Here is a 13,438-nt window from a genome sequence, read left to right as displayed (position 1 = left end):
ACGCTTTGTGGGGTGTGCTTAAAGAAGTTCGTGTTTGATTGTTTAATAGTAATATAGAAGTATAGATGATACTGTTTACGTAAAACACGTAACAGACCTTACGTAGGTCTAGCTTTGCCCGGTGATGAAAGAAATAGTGGACATGCTTGAGAAATTAAGGCCTTATTGAGCAAATAAATTTCGATTAAAATCGGGCACACTTGCGCTATTATTGGCGTAACATGTCATCTGATAAATATATGTACAGTTGGTTTACATAACAAGCCTGAAACAATTCATCGAAGAGAAGAAGAAGCCTGCGTACGTGCGACAATACTAGTCCAGACACGTACGTACGATGTGTCGTCCTGGGCTTATGGTTGCTGTTGGTAGTAGGGCAGCACGGTGTAGACGGTCTGCAGGACGGTGAGGGCGAGGAGGAGGACGGCGGCCCAGGGATTGGCGGCGTGGTTCCGGATGAGGCTCGCTCGCCACTGGTTTCGGCGCTTCTCGCAGTAGGTGTTGACCTGGCCGTGCAGGGTGCGGAGCGGGCTGTACTTGTCCAGCTCCGCTTCGTTGGCCAGGCGGTTGAACATCCTGGCCACCTCCTTGTCGCTGCCGAGGCCATTGGAGATGATCCTCTTGGAGCAGACGAGCTGGGCGTCGGCGGCCGACTTGATGATGTTGTCCATGAAGAAGACGTAGGCCGTCACCTCGTTGGCACCGGCGCCAGCGTGCAGGCGCTCGAAGGCCATCAGGCTGAAGAGCTTGTGCTCCGTGTAGTCGTCCACGGTGAGCTCCGGGACGTGGAGCGCGCCGTCGAGGAAGCCGATGTCGTGGAGGCTGCGCGTGGAGCTCCTCGCGAACCAGATTTGGAACCACCGTACGTACGTCAGGGTGCGCGTGGGATCTTTTGCTTTTCGCTTTCCTTCTTCAGCTGAGCTGCCATCACGTTACCTTGACGGCTTCGATGCTTACCGAGTCAGACATACGACTTTTAGATTTATATATATATACAAAGACGTTTTTGCTACTGTATTTCTCATCGGAGTAGCTCACGAATAGTTGTGTCTCAGTCACACTTAGCTGGCTGTTGGCGATGTGATTCGAGCAAGGGAGAGACTGACGGGCGCTTGCGTTTGTTTAACTCGAAATATCCCTGATGCTTTGCGCCGAAATTTCTTGCTGATATAAGATCCCAAATATTCTGCCAAAACTAAACAAAGATTAAAACTATTGTGATGCGCTTGTTGAACAGATGCGAGCTATCTTTTGGAGGCTAAAAAGCCAAACATGTATTTTATTCCCTGTGATTCTAAATATAAGTCATTTTATAGATTTCAAATGGACTACCACATACGGATGTATATAGACATATTTTAGAGTGTAGATTCACTCATTTTGCTTTGTATGTAGTCACTTGTTGAAATCTCTGAAAAGATAAATATTTAGGAACGGAGGGAGTAGTTGCTTTGGGGCTCATCTCTACTCCTAAGGGGGAGTTGGTAGGCCAGTAGCCCCAAACCCTAGCCGCCAACTCCCCTCGTGCCCTCCCCAACCGCCGTTGCCGCCGGCACGGGCCGCAGTGGCGGCGGGACCGGCGCAGATCCAGGGTGGTCGGGTGTCACGACATCTCCTGTGGGCGGAGGAGGCATTGCATGCGAGGAGGCCGGGGGCGGCAGTCAGGGCGGCGCCGTTGCGAAGCCTCCAAGGCCGGCGGTGACCTGAGATTTGGTGGTGGCGGTGGCGGCGCTCCATTCAGCGACGGGGCGGCTGCCTGCAGATCGGTGGCATCGAAGGCTGCGGATCTGGCATCCTGCCCAGATCCATCACGGTATGGCCTTGGCCAGCCGGTGGCGCGAGGAGGACCGGTGAGGGGAGGCTGAAGGCTCCCTGTCGGCATGCCGACGGTGGCACTCGTCTTCACGGCAAGGCTCCGTTCGCCTCCACCCACTTGCGAGATCGGGGGACGCGACTTCCGCTAAAAATCGCGCCGACTACGGTCATCGCGGACGTTGGCGGTGTTTGTGATGCCGTTCTCTTCTCGAGGCATCGTTGTTGCAGGTCGTGGCACCCTACTCGTGATATTCTGGGGGGAACCCTAAATCTAGGTCTACTGGAACGGACGATGATGCCACCTTCGATGCCATTGTCCCTCCTGGGGGCATCGTTTTGGAGTAAGTGCTGGCCTGAGGGGACAAGATGAGGTGCGGTATTACATCTGTCGCAAGGCCGGCGGCGGATCCCGGTGGCTTGGCGCTTCGGACGATCGGCGACGGGTGCGTGTGAATGGATAGGTGCAAGATGGTGGAGTTGTCTGGCGCCGTGGTGGCATCGACGGCAGGCCAGGCAAGGTCGATGTGTCAGTTCCTGCTTTGGAGAAGGACCGGTGGAAAATGGCGGCGGCAGTCTCTGAGAGTGTGCCAGACCGGTGTGACCCAGTCCTGGTATGTGGTTGGGATGGGGAATCCGGTTTTAGATGTTAGGCTTTGGTGCGATATCGTTTTGGTATTAGGCTCGGACAGTTGGCACACATTCATCAAGGAAACAGGAGTAGCAGATGGTGGCTGCAGGCGTACTGATGTATTGCTTTGTATGGTCTTTGTGAATAATTAATAAAATGACTGCATGCATCGTTCAGATGTAGAGGCCGGGGTTATATGCACCTTTTAAAAAAGAAGTAGTCACGTTGTAGTTTCGTCCCATCGGTTAAGTTTCACCTCACCTCCCACCACCACCCTATCACAATGGTTTTCTTTCCTTCCGCCTGCCGTTGGTTTTTTTCCCTTCACCTTCCACATTCATTTTTTTTTCTTCTCCAATCTGGTATTTTCTTTAATTCGTTCGGATCGAGACTCTATCGTCGTCCATCAAGTGCAGCAAATCTCTCCCGAGGGAAAGAATGCGGATGAGATCTTGACCACAATAGCGACTTGTGTGAATCCATTATGTTGTCCGCACATATCCAAACACCAGCGGCCACTGCACTCGTGCTTCTTTGTGCGCCGCTCCCGCACGCCCGTTGTGAACCGCGCTTCTCTACCTGCTGGCAGCCTGTTACCACTTATTAGCATATCTACATGGTGTCGTGTGCAGTTGTGCCTAAATATTTTATCCATTATCTCGGATGGCTTCACTATGATTTATATAAGGCAAACACAATATCTTTACTATGCCATTATGTATGTTTTCGAATATTGCCTAACAATGTCTCCACCAAGGGGCGTGATGCCCATCCAAACACTATAGCGCCGTGATAGTGTGCTATTTAAAACTATAGTCTACACTAGAGCATGATAAGTAAATAATTATTAGTGAATGAAGGCGTATGCCTAGTAGCAACTCTGTGTATTTGTCAATTGACTTTTATTATGTAGAAAGATAGATGGTGTCTGCATGTAAAAAGAATTCAATCTTTGGTGGCAGATCACTTCTCACAAAGCAACAAAGCATGTGCCGACAACAATGCCTGAATCAAAATATAAAGAATTCTATCCCAGATAGCCATATCACTTCTCACAAAGCAAGTCTGAAATCTGCTATCAGCATTTAAAGTTGGACCTTGTAAAGTTCTATTTTAACCGCAGATGGGTATGCGTTTGTTTTCTCGAAACAATTTGGAACATACCATGCTACTCTTTCTTTTGGTCTTCTATTAATTAGTTATTTTTAGCAGTGTTGCTGCTGCAAATTTATCTTTTCCCCTGGTTTGATCTACCTCCAGTTTCATTTATTTAGCAGTGATGGAGGATAGTTTATTATAGTGGAGGTGTTGTGAGATATAGTAGTCAAGTTCTGGTTGATCATACTGTAGTCGAAGGTGAGCACAAGAACAAGTCGTTTGACAATCTATAGTTTCTAACTGCATGGCAAGGATGCATATATATTACGTTTGTGAAGCTAAATGAATACACGACTCAGTGTATGAGAGGTTGCAGACGATTTGTCAAGTCATCGCTATGTGAAGATGATGTGGCTTGCCACATCAAGTGTGAAGGACAGACTAGGGTTAACGAAGTCAAGTGTGGGGTCTGGAGGTCGCGGGTGCCAGAGATGGTGGCAGGGTTTAGAGGTATGGCCAACGACAAAGGCGGCGACTCGGGCAGGGGGCGACGAGATAGAACATGACAACACTTGCTAAACCCTAATGACGGTCAGGTGGCTAGGTAGGGAGAGGTGGGCGGGTCGATAGGGTGGACAAAGATAAAATTAGTGGTGGCGGACAGAAGAAGAATAATAGTAGTACAAGTGGGTCATCACCTATGGTGGAGAGGCAACGGGTTAACGAACTCAAGTGCGGGAGTGCGAGGTCGTAAGCACCGGCGATGGCGGCATGGTTTAGAAGGATGGTGACACGGTCGATGTATAAAAGGTAGAGGCGGGCGGAGAGGAAGAAGAAGAATAGTAGCGGAGGTGGGTCGTCGCTGGCAGAGGAGGGACATGGGATTAAGGGATTCGAGTGTTGGGGATTGTGCGAATAAGTTCTGTAAAATTTGGGATTGTATTTGTGATGTTATGGATTCAGATCGTGCCTAGATGACTGAATAATACATAACCCATTCCAACTACAAGCATACTCCCTCCGATCCTTATTTCTCTGCGCATAAGGTGAAGCAGAGATACCAAGGAGGTCCTCGCTGTGTATATTTTGGACGAGTTTGCCCCTGTGCATGCACGGAGAGAGCACAATTTGTTTAATCATTGCATGCAACAGATTGGGTGGCCGCCTCAATCTGCTTCTTTCTCGCGCATGCATGCGCCATGGGCCCGTTTGCATGCCACTCTGATTGGTTGGAGCACCGGTGCTGCTGCCAAAGTAATGAATGCGTACGCGATAGGTGCTGCTGCCAAAGTAATGAATGCGTACGCGATAGGTGCAGGGTATAGATGGAAACAGTCGCCAGCAAAAGGTAGTACGCAGACTAATTAGGAAGAAACGGGCAAAAGTTATACGCAAAGAAAAAAGAATCGGAGGGAGTATTTTGTTTTGAGTTGTCAATAACATGATTGTGTTTGAGAATATGACGTCTGTTAGCTGATTTGCAAGACAAAAGATGTGCAAGCTGATATGCCAATGTCCTTGGTTATTTGAGCTCGGTGAGTAGCATCTTATTTTTTAGAAGCCCGTTGAAACCCACAGACGTTCTACTAGTAATAATAGTTTACGACATTTTCTCTTTGTTGTGAAACAACACCTCAATCCATTAAACTTTCCAGCAATAGAAGAACCCCTATAAAAAATGGAAATTACCGCATGGTCCCTGGGCATTTTCCAACATATTTTTGATGGGGTTTAATCATATTGCATGGATTTATTCCGTCTTCATCATGTCATCATGCTTAAAGTGCTATTTTGTTTGTCATGAACTTAATACCATAAATGCAGGCAGGAGTCGGTTGATTGGTGGAGTGATAATCGTAGATGCAGAATCGTTTCGGTCTACTTGTCACAGACGTGATACCTATATACATGATCATTGCCATGAATATCGTCATAACTCTGCGCTTTTCTATCAATTTCCCAACAGTAATTTGTCTACCCACCATATACTATGTTTCGAGAGAGAAACCTCTAGTAAAAACTATGGTCCTCTAGTCAATTAACTCATATTGGTAAAACCAAAAACACCTTGCTGCAATTTTACTCTTTTTTATCATACTTTTCAATTTATCTATTTATCATTACTGGATTTAATCCTTGCATGTAACAAGTTCAAGGGGATTGACAATTGACAACCCTTTTGCCCGCGTTGAGTGCAAGTATTTGCTCTTGTGTGTGTCGGTACTACTTACTAGGCATTTGCTTGGTTCTCCTATTGGTTTGATAACTTTGGTTCTCACTGAGGGAAATACTATCCGCTACTATATTGCTTCACCCTTTCTCTTCCGGAAAATCACAATGCAACTCAGAAGTAGCAATCCTCCCTAGTTTTGGTGCAATACTAGCTTAGCCCGCGCGGCGACACGCCGCGCTCGTCGACCAGTCACGACTATGTAGACTATGGTCCAAACAATAGAGTAATAAATAGTCATTCGCTAACAATTAAAGAGAGGCATAACGATACATAAAAAGGTTGAAGATGACAAAAAAGTTGACTTATTACGACCATTCAAATGCATGGACACAAGTAGAACGATTAATATTGATACACCTCTAACAAGAACTGCTTACTGAAACCATATACAGCTCACCCCCTACATACCGGGCTGTACATGGAGATACAGACACACAGTGATAAGAAGTTGGAAGCACTTTTCGCTTGAATGGTTCATCTATTATTCTAAAAATATTTGTATATTCAATAAAATATTTATCAGTTAAGAAATGTATTATAATTTAAAATAATACACATATTTGTAAACATTTAATTTTAGAAATTATTATTTTAATCATATAAAAAATTAATGATTGTAAGCACATTTGTGTAGATTAATGTTCATATAATTAAACATATCCATAATTTAAAATCTCAACTACAATTATTTGTGTGTTAGACATAAATGTTTGTATTAATAATTTAATATTTGTGAATATAAAGCTTACACACATTTGTATTACTCTAAACTATAAAACATATATATATATATATATATATATATATATATATATATATATATATATATATATATATATATATATAATACTTATAAGACACGAATATTTAGAACTTATTTCTATTCCTGATAATAATTTACATACTATCTCATCCCAATACAGACTACACACAGAGCAAAAGGAGTGAATCTACACTCTAAAATATGTCTATATACATCTGTATGTAGTTTATATTGAAATCTCCATAAAAACTTATATTTAGGAATGGAGGGAGTACAAATTTCTGAAAATAAACAAAGGTGCAAAATGGGCTGCACAGACAATGGTCCATTTCAACTAGCTAGCCCACTGTCTGTACAAAAAGGATATATAGGCAGTAGTCACCGAATTGAACCATCAGTTATCAGTCGTTTTTTTGGTTTATTATGCGTCTAGCATTGCTACTGGAGGTATGATGTTCTATTTCTATATGTGTATAATTTTCCTATTATACTGTTTGCTAACAGGAAGGACCCGCATGTGCTATTCTGTGTAATTATATAATCCAGGGAGTTATCTGATTTCTTTTTACTCCCAGTAGTGACGTGTGGGCCACTGCCACACTGGCATGCCATCGAGACAGGATAGGATAGAGGACGCGTCTAGCGGGTGTCTGGGTGCCCGCTAGCGCTCCTAGGCGGCTTGCTGTTTTTTTTGCCAAATATTGCACGTAATTATCCTTGTGGCTAAAAAGGACACTGCTAATTAATTACCTCCTATGTGGTTTCTTCTCACGTGATAGATGTCTGCATGTCACTGCATTAATGTTCCTCATGTTCGTTTCTTATGCATTAATTTTTAGCTTTTAAAATTATAAAAGACATATCTTCTAAACCGCGTGTCGAAATTCAGATTTGTTTTCACCGTTGAAACCCTCGCGACGTGCTCTTCAAAAGTAGATCCTGCATGGGGATGTTTCGATAAACTAGTCATCTTGCCAACTAAACATCAATATGTGTGCAACTAGACTACATTCCCGCGCCAACTGAGCATATATGTGTGTAACTAGTCCTGCAAACTAAATATCAATGTGTGTGCAATTAGACTACATTGCCGCGTCGATTGTGCATATGTGTGTGTGCAACTAGTGTCCTGCCAACTAAACATCAATGTGTGTGCAACTAGACTACATTACAAACCAACTGAGCATATATGTGTGCAACTAGTCTTCCTGCCAAGTAAACATCATTGTGTGTGCAACTAGTCTTCCTGCCAACTAAATATCTTTGTTTGTATAACTAGACTATATTACAAGTCAACTAAATATCAATGTGTGTGCAACTAGACTATATTACAAGCCAATTAAACATCAATATGTATGCAACTAGACTACATTACGAGCCAACTAAACATCAATGTGTATGCAACTAGACTACATTAAAAGTCAATTGAACATATGTGTGTGCAACTAGTCTTCCTGCCAACTAAACATCAATGTGTGTGCAAGTAGACTACATTACAAGTAGGGACGATGGTTGCACATCTACAACTAGATAGTTGGCCACGACACTAGACTAGTTACAAATCAAGTTGTCATGGTTGCTACGTTGCAACCTCATAGGAAGTTGGATTATCCAGCTCTAAAATTTTATTTCGAAAATAGTTGCAACATGTGGTACTAAAGTTGCACAACACAGTACTAAAGTTGCATCATATAGCTCCAAAGTTGGCATCAAAAAAATTTCATCGAAACATACCCATGCGGGATCTAGTTTTAAAGCTATCAACGTGAGGAGTCCAAAGGTGAAAACGAATCTGAATTCCGATGCAAGGTTCGAAAGATGTGACTTTTTTAATTTTTGAGGAAGGTAGTTAAATCAGTCACATGCGGAGAGAGAGAATGCACATCACGTACTACTTTTCCTTCTAATTATATTTCCTGGCCCACTATTTTAAAGAGCAACAATCCAAAACCAGTCCATATGATTCAGCCCATATGGCACCTGGACTATGTCCGCGCGGGATCGAGTGGCCAGGAGCCGGCCGCTCGGTTCACCCAAACAGTGGGTATGCACTTTTTAGATTTTAGGTAGGATAGAAAGCATCATATTTGAACCCATCATAAAGTTAGATATCACAAATCCGTATTTTTAAAGTTCTAGCACCAAACTGAATATCCATCATAAGTTCTATAACTCCTAGTGATATTACCTTTTCTAATATTTAAAACGAAGAGGAAGATATAGCAATGTTGGTAACTTACAAAAATAACAAAAAATGTCCAAAAAAGTTCAGTAACAGTTTCAATCAAAATGTTAAATGACTATTTTTTTGTTTCCTAATCTTTAGGCGGAGCTGGAAAATAATCCTCGAAACCAGAAGCCAACCCATTCAGGATAAGACATGGTGTAAACAAAGCGTACATCCACATGCCACTTACATTTTTTTTATGAATCACGTACAATTTTTTGAACAGAAGTACAACTACCATATAGTACTATTATGCATCAATTAGAACTACTCCTTCCGTTCTAAAATACGTGTTCCGATCTTGTACAAAAACCAAGAAGAGAACATAAAATCATTAAACATGTCCAATTTCTAAATACAAACATAGCATGAGGACAAAGTGGCATAAATGCTAACCATAAAATCATGCAGAGGGGAAGTCCCATAATCTAATTTATAGAGTCCCGCGTATCTACATAAAACTTCCTCAACTGATTTCTGAATGGAGAGCTAAATAGCTAGTCAGAGATATACAGGGGGATGTTCAGCAAGAAGTAGCTCTATAAAATTAGTACGTATTATCTATTTGTACAAATCCACCGCTGGTAAACCAGAAAAACAAAGGGCATGCGCACCACACCACTTCATAATTATGAAGAGACTAATTTGCTCAGTAGATCACTTTGTTTTTTGATGACAGATCTACAGTATGCGTATTTTTTTATAACGATTTACAGTATAAGTATGTCAGCGAAGCAACAATATCATCTCATCACCCGGGAAAGTATCTAGTGCTTCCAGGCTTGGGGTGCTCCTGGTGCTCCAAATGTCCAAAAAACATTTTTAAAATGTTCAAAAAATTCTGAAAATGTTTCGGATTTTCACATTGATGTCAAATTTGTCATTTTTGTATCTCGAGCAATGTTTCGAATTTTGATTTGAAATTTTGTGACAAGAGACATCGATGTTCCGTCGATGTGCTGCATTTTTTCAGAATTTTTTGAACACTTTAAAAAAAAATTCGCATCGAAGCACCGGGACCACCCTAGGCCTGGGAGCGCTAGATACTTTTCCCTTATCACCCACGTCTTTGGGCAGGACACACGTCGGCGTGACCGCGCGGCCGTGGCCCAACAGCCACAAGACCCCACACCACGTGGTCAACATGGCCATTCACCTTCAGCGATCTGTGCTTGGCGGCAGCATCATGACGTGCTCCTTGTTTCTCGCTGTTCTTAGCGACTCCAGTTCAGCAAACTTGCCGTGCACATACATGTCCCAACTCACAATTGTTAGAGTGAGCATTACGTACCATCGACAGTGCGTGCGGCAGGTGAGCCGTGAAGCACATCCACCGTCCCGGGATCCATCGCGCCGTTGAACCTAGCGACGGTGCTCTCCCACAGCCCTGCTACCTCTGACGTGGCAAGCGTATTCCAGACCCGCAGAGCGCGCAGCCTTCAGCATGGCCGTCACGCTGCCACATAGGAACCCCATATACCATCGTAGGCGATGGAGGAGCTAGAAACAAAGGCGACATGGTAGTGGTGCGAGGTGTGCACGGGGCGATGTCAGTTTTGCAGCGAGACCCCTAGACCGACACTGGGCAGAGGAGAGGACGCGAGCGAAAGAGCCTCGCCAGCGCAACCCACATCGCTTGGATCTGGCCAGTCGTCGGAGGCCGCCAAGGTTGGCCTGGAAGAAACTTGTTGTCTCTAGATGGATGTGTTCCCGGCGATGATCTAGGCGGTGCGTGGCGTGTAGATTCTAGAGAAGGCAACGCTGAACGGTGTAGGAGAGGGAGAGGAGCAGCACACGCCCATGTTACCGCAGTAGCCGAACACCACACACTGGTCCGCCACCGCCGATCACTGCTCGGTCGCCGTGCCACTGGCGCACCGGCGTAGTAAGCGCCGAAGTTGCCGTCCGTGTCAAGGCACACGAACCACAGCATGTCGCCACTCTCACCGTAGTTGCTGTTGTAGGCAACGACAATGGAGGAGGAGAGCATGTTGTCGGTGAGAGAGACGATGCGTTCGTCTGCGTCTTGATTTTTGAGCGTCGGGAAGCTGAGCGTCTTGTTGGCGGTGAAGGTGGAATTGTAGCCCTTGTTGAAGTAGGCGACGGTGGCGGAGCCAGCAATGGCCCACCTGAGCGTTAGGTTGCCGGTGGCCTTGTCAACGATGAAGACGTAGGGGCCGCATTTGAGGTTCATGCCGGAGGCAAAGGTCTGTGACATGACCATACTGCCCGTGGGGTGGTCGAAGGACTGCCACAGTACGCCCGCCACGGAGTTCTTGAGCACGAGGTTGCCACTCTTGGAGGGCGACGATGGTGCCGGATGACTAGAGCACGACACTGGAGCCGTTGAGCAGCTGCCGGTCGCCGATGGACGACAGGCGGAGTGAGCCCCCAGAGTCGACAGGCGCGCCGTCGCCCGTGGACCAGCCGGAGATGCCGCCGGCCTAGGTGACCGTGGCGACGAAGAGCGACAGCGTGCCCAGGGACGCCGCAAAGGCCAGGAATAAGGTGGAACTGGGCGATGACCACGCGGCCGAGTTGAAGGAGCAGCAGCAGGGAAAGCCCTTATTTATAGGAGCTCGGACAAAAGCAACTCGACGCGAGACGCCCAGAACACGCAGCCAAAGCGGCAACAACCTATACATGCAGACCAATGACACACATGTTACGAATGAAAGCAAAATTGCAAACCGGACGCTAATGTGGCACTCTCAACAGAATATGCGAGAAAAGACAGGCCCACCTGCCAAGAGAGACGTTTGACACACGCACACATGCAAGAGAAAGGAAATAAGGAGGAAAAAAACAAAGTGATGGCCAGGGATAAGCATGCAGATCCAATCGTAGGAACGTGGTTAAATCGAACACCGGCCCCAGCCTACACATGCAAGCCAATCAAAACACGTCGTTCAAAACACATTGGACCAATAGCAAGCCGGTGGAGCAAATCCAGCGTAAAGTGGTAGAGCCACCCAACACACACACAAAAACGCGAATCACGTTGACAAAATTTACAACGAAAAACTACAGTCACCATGAATTTGTACCCCACAGTAGCCCAAACTAATGCACGTGTCCTCATCCCACATGTTCTCAAGTTGCTTTCAAACAAGTGGGTAAACATGAGGGCGTAAACTTCCCCAGATATAGTGGCTTGGTTATGCAATTCTACATCAGATTGTTAGAGATAAATTTGTCACAATTGCACTAGCCTTGGGCCAAGCAAACCCTAATATTCCATTCAGTAGGGACCCAATAGGGCATAGCCACGCAGCATGGAATAATAAATTACTCACATCACATGTGTGAAGCTCATTCAGCTGTCAAACTGATTGGGTGAGTGTTGATGAAACTTGCATCAGAATGCTAGGTTTTCTGTCAAGTCCTTATATGAGGCGGTTCGCGGAAGACAGAGACCTTTTTTTACGACGGCGTCTAACCCAGCTTGAGCGTATGACCAGGAAGGTTTTGTCCCATCTTGGATGATGTGTAATCTCCGCAGAGCATCTACCCCATATTAGGATGGGCTTTGTATTAGTGCTGCAAGGGCATTTCCTTTGGTTGTGTTGGAGTTGGTTGTGTGCATTGTGTTGTACAGTAGCCCAGACATTCGCTTTCTATGGCTGTATCACCTCTATATATCCACGGGATGGAAATATGTCCTTTGTCGAGAAAAAAAATCCGCTATCGAGCTGACTGGCCTGTGTTTCTCAAAATGGAATCACGCTGGAGGTATGATGCGAATGCGACCTGATCCGCTTTTGCCGCCCATGGACTCCGATTCTTGGATGATTTCTTTGGTTAGCTAGTGCATAGGTAGGAGTGATCATCGAGTTAAAACTCAGAAGTGTACTAGTGTACTGATCCGTCGGTGGCAAAGGCAAGCATGCACGCCACCATCATCGTATATGTATGCGTGCAGGTGCAGGCCACGTACGAGATGCTTGCACGCCCCGACGCGTTCACGTGCATTCCTGATTCGCTGCACGTTTTGGGAGCAACGCACATGATGAAATCCTACGCGCCCCTATACATGATGCACCATGGTGTTCAAATTCAACGCTCTACGGGATTCTGAAAACAAAAAACAAAAGATCAACGCTTGGGAGTACTTGTTGACATGAAGTGCTGCCGGGGCTATAAATACGGGACCGGTGCCTGGAGGTTTCATTCACCCAAGAGCAAGAGCTAGCTGACTGAGCAGCCGGTGGCCATGAGGACATACATTGTTGCCACCCTGCTGGCGCTTTCCCTGGTCGGGCGCCTCTCCGCTGCCGTCGCCGAAGACACCATTATTCGTCTCCCGACCCATGGTACGTGACTTCCGCACTATTCGATCGACAAGATAGTTCACCCCTAGGCATTTTACTACTTCCTTTGATCCATATTATTTGTTGAGTTAATACCACTATTGATACATAAACTTGTAGGGGTGGGAACAGTTTCATACAAGAACTAAAAAACCCCACAAAACTAGCCCTCCAACTTGTCTGCTGTAACAAATTTATACAAAACCACCCCGAACTGCACACGTGGCACGCCATGTAGGCTCTGTCGGGCCCGGATCACGTTTTTACAAAGAAACCCTCGCGCTTTAGCAATTTCGCAGACAAGTCCATCCCTCGACAGAAAAGCACCTGGTCGTCAGCCCCGATGCAAACCCCTTCCAAAACC

At 45.5% G+C, this 13,438-nt stretch overlaps 1 pseudogene; it reads right to left on the bottom strand.

Moving 5' to 3' along the window:
• Positions 1-10,485: 10,485 nt before the first annotated feature.
• Positions 10,486-13,076, bottom strand: LOC123056597 (G-type lectin S-receptor-like serine/threonine-protein kinase At1g34300; annotated as a pseudogene).
• Positions 13,077-13,438: the final 362 nt, after the last annotated feature.

Source organism: Triticum aestivum, chromosome 3A (genome assembly GCF_018294505.1).
Source record: "Triticum aestivum cultivar Chinese Spring chromosome 3A, IWGSC CS RefSeq v2.1, whole genome shotgun sequence".
Classification (NCBI taxonomy): Eukaryota; Viridiplantae; Streptophyta; class Magnoliopsida; order Poales; family Poaceae; genus Triticum; species Triticum aestivum.
The sequence above is the reverse complement of the archived record's forward strand: the minus strand, read 5'-3'. Positions and strand labels throughout refer to the sequence as shown.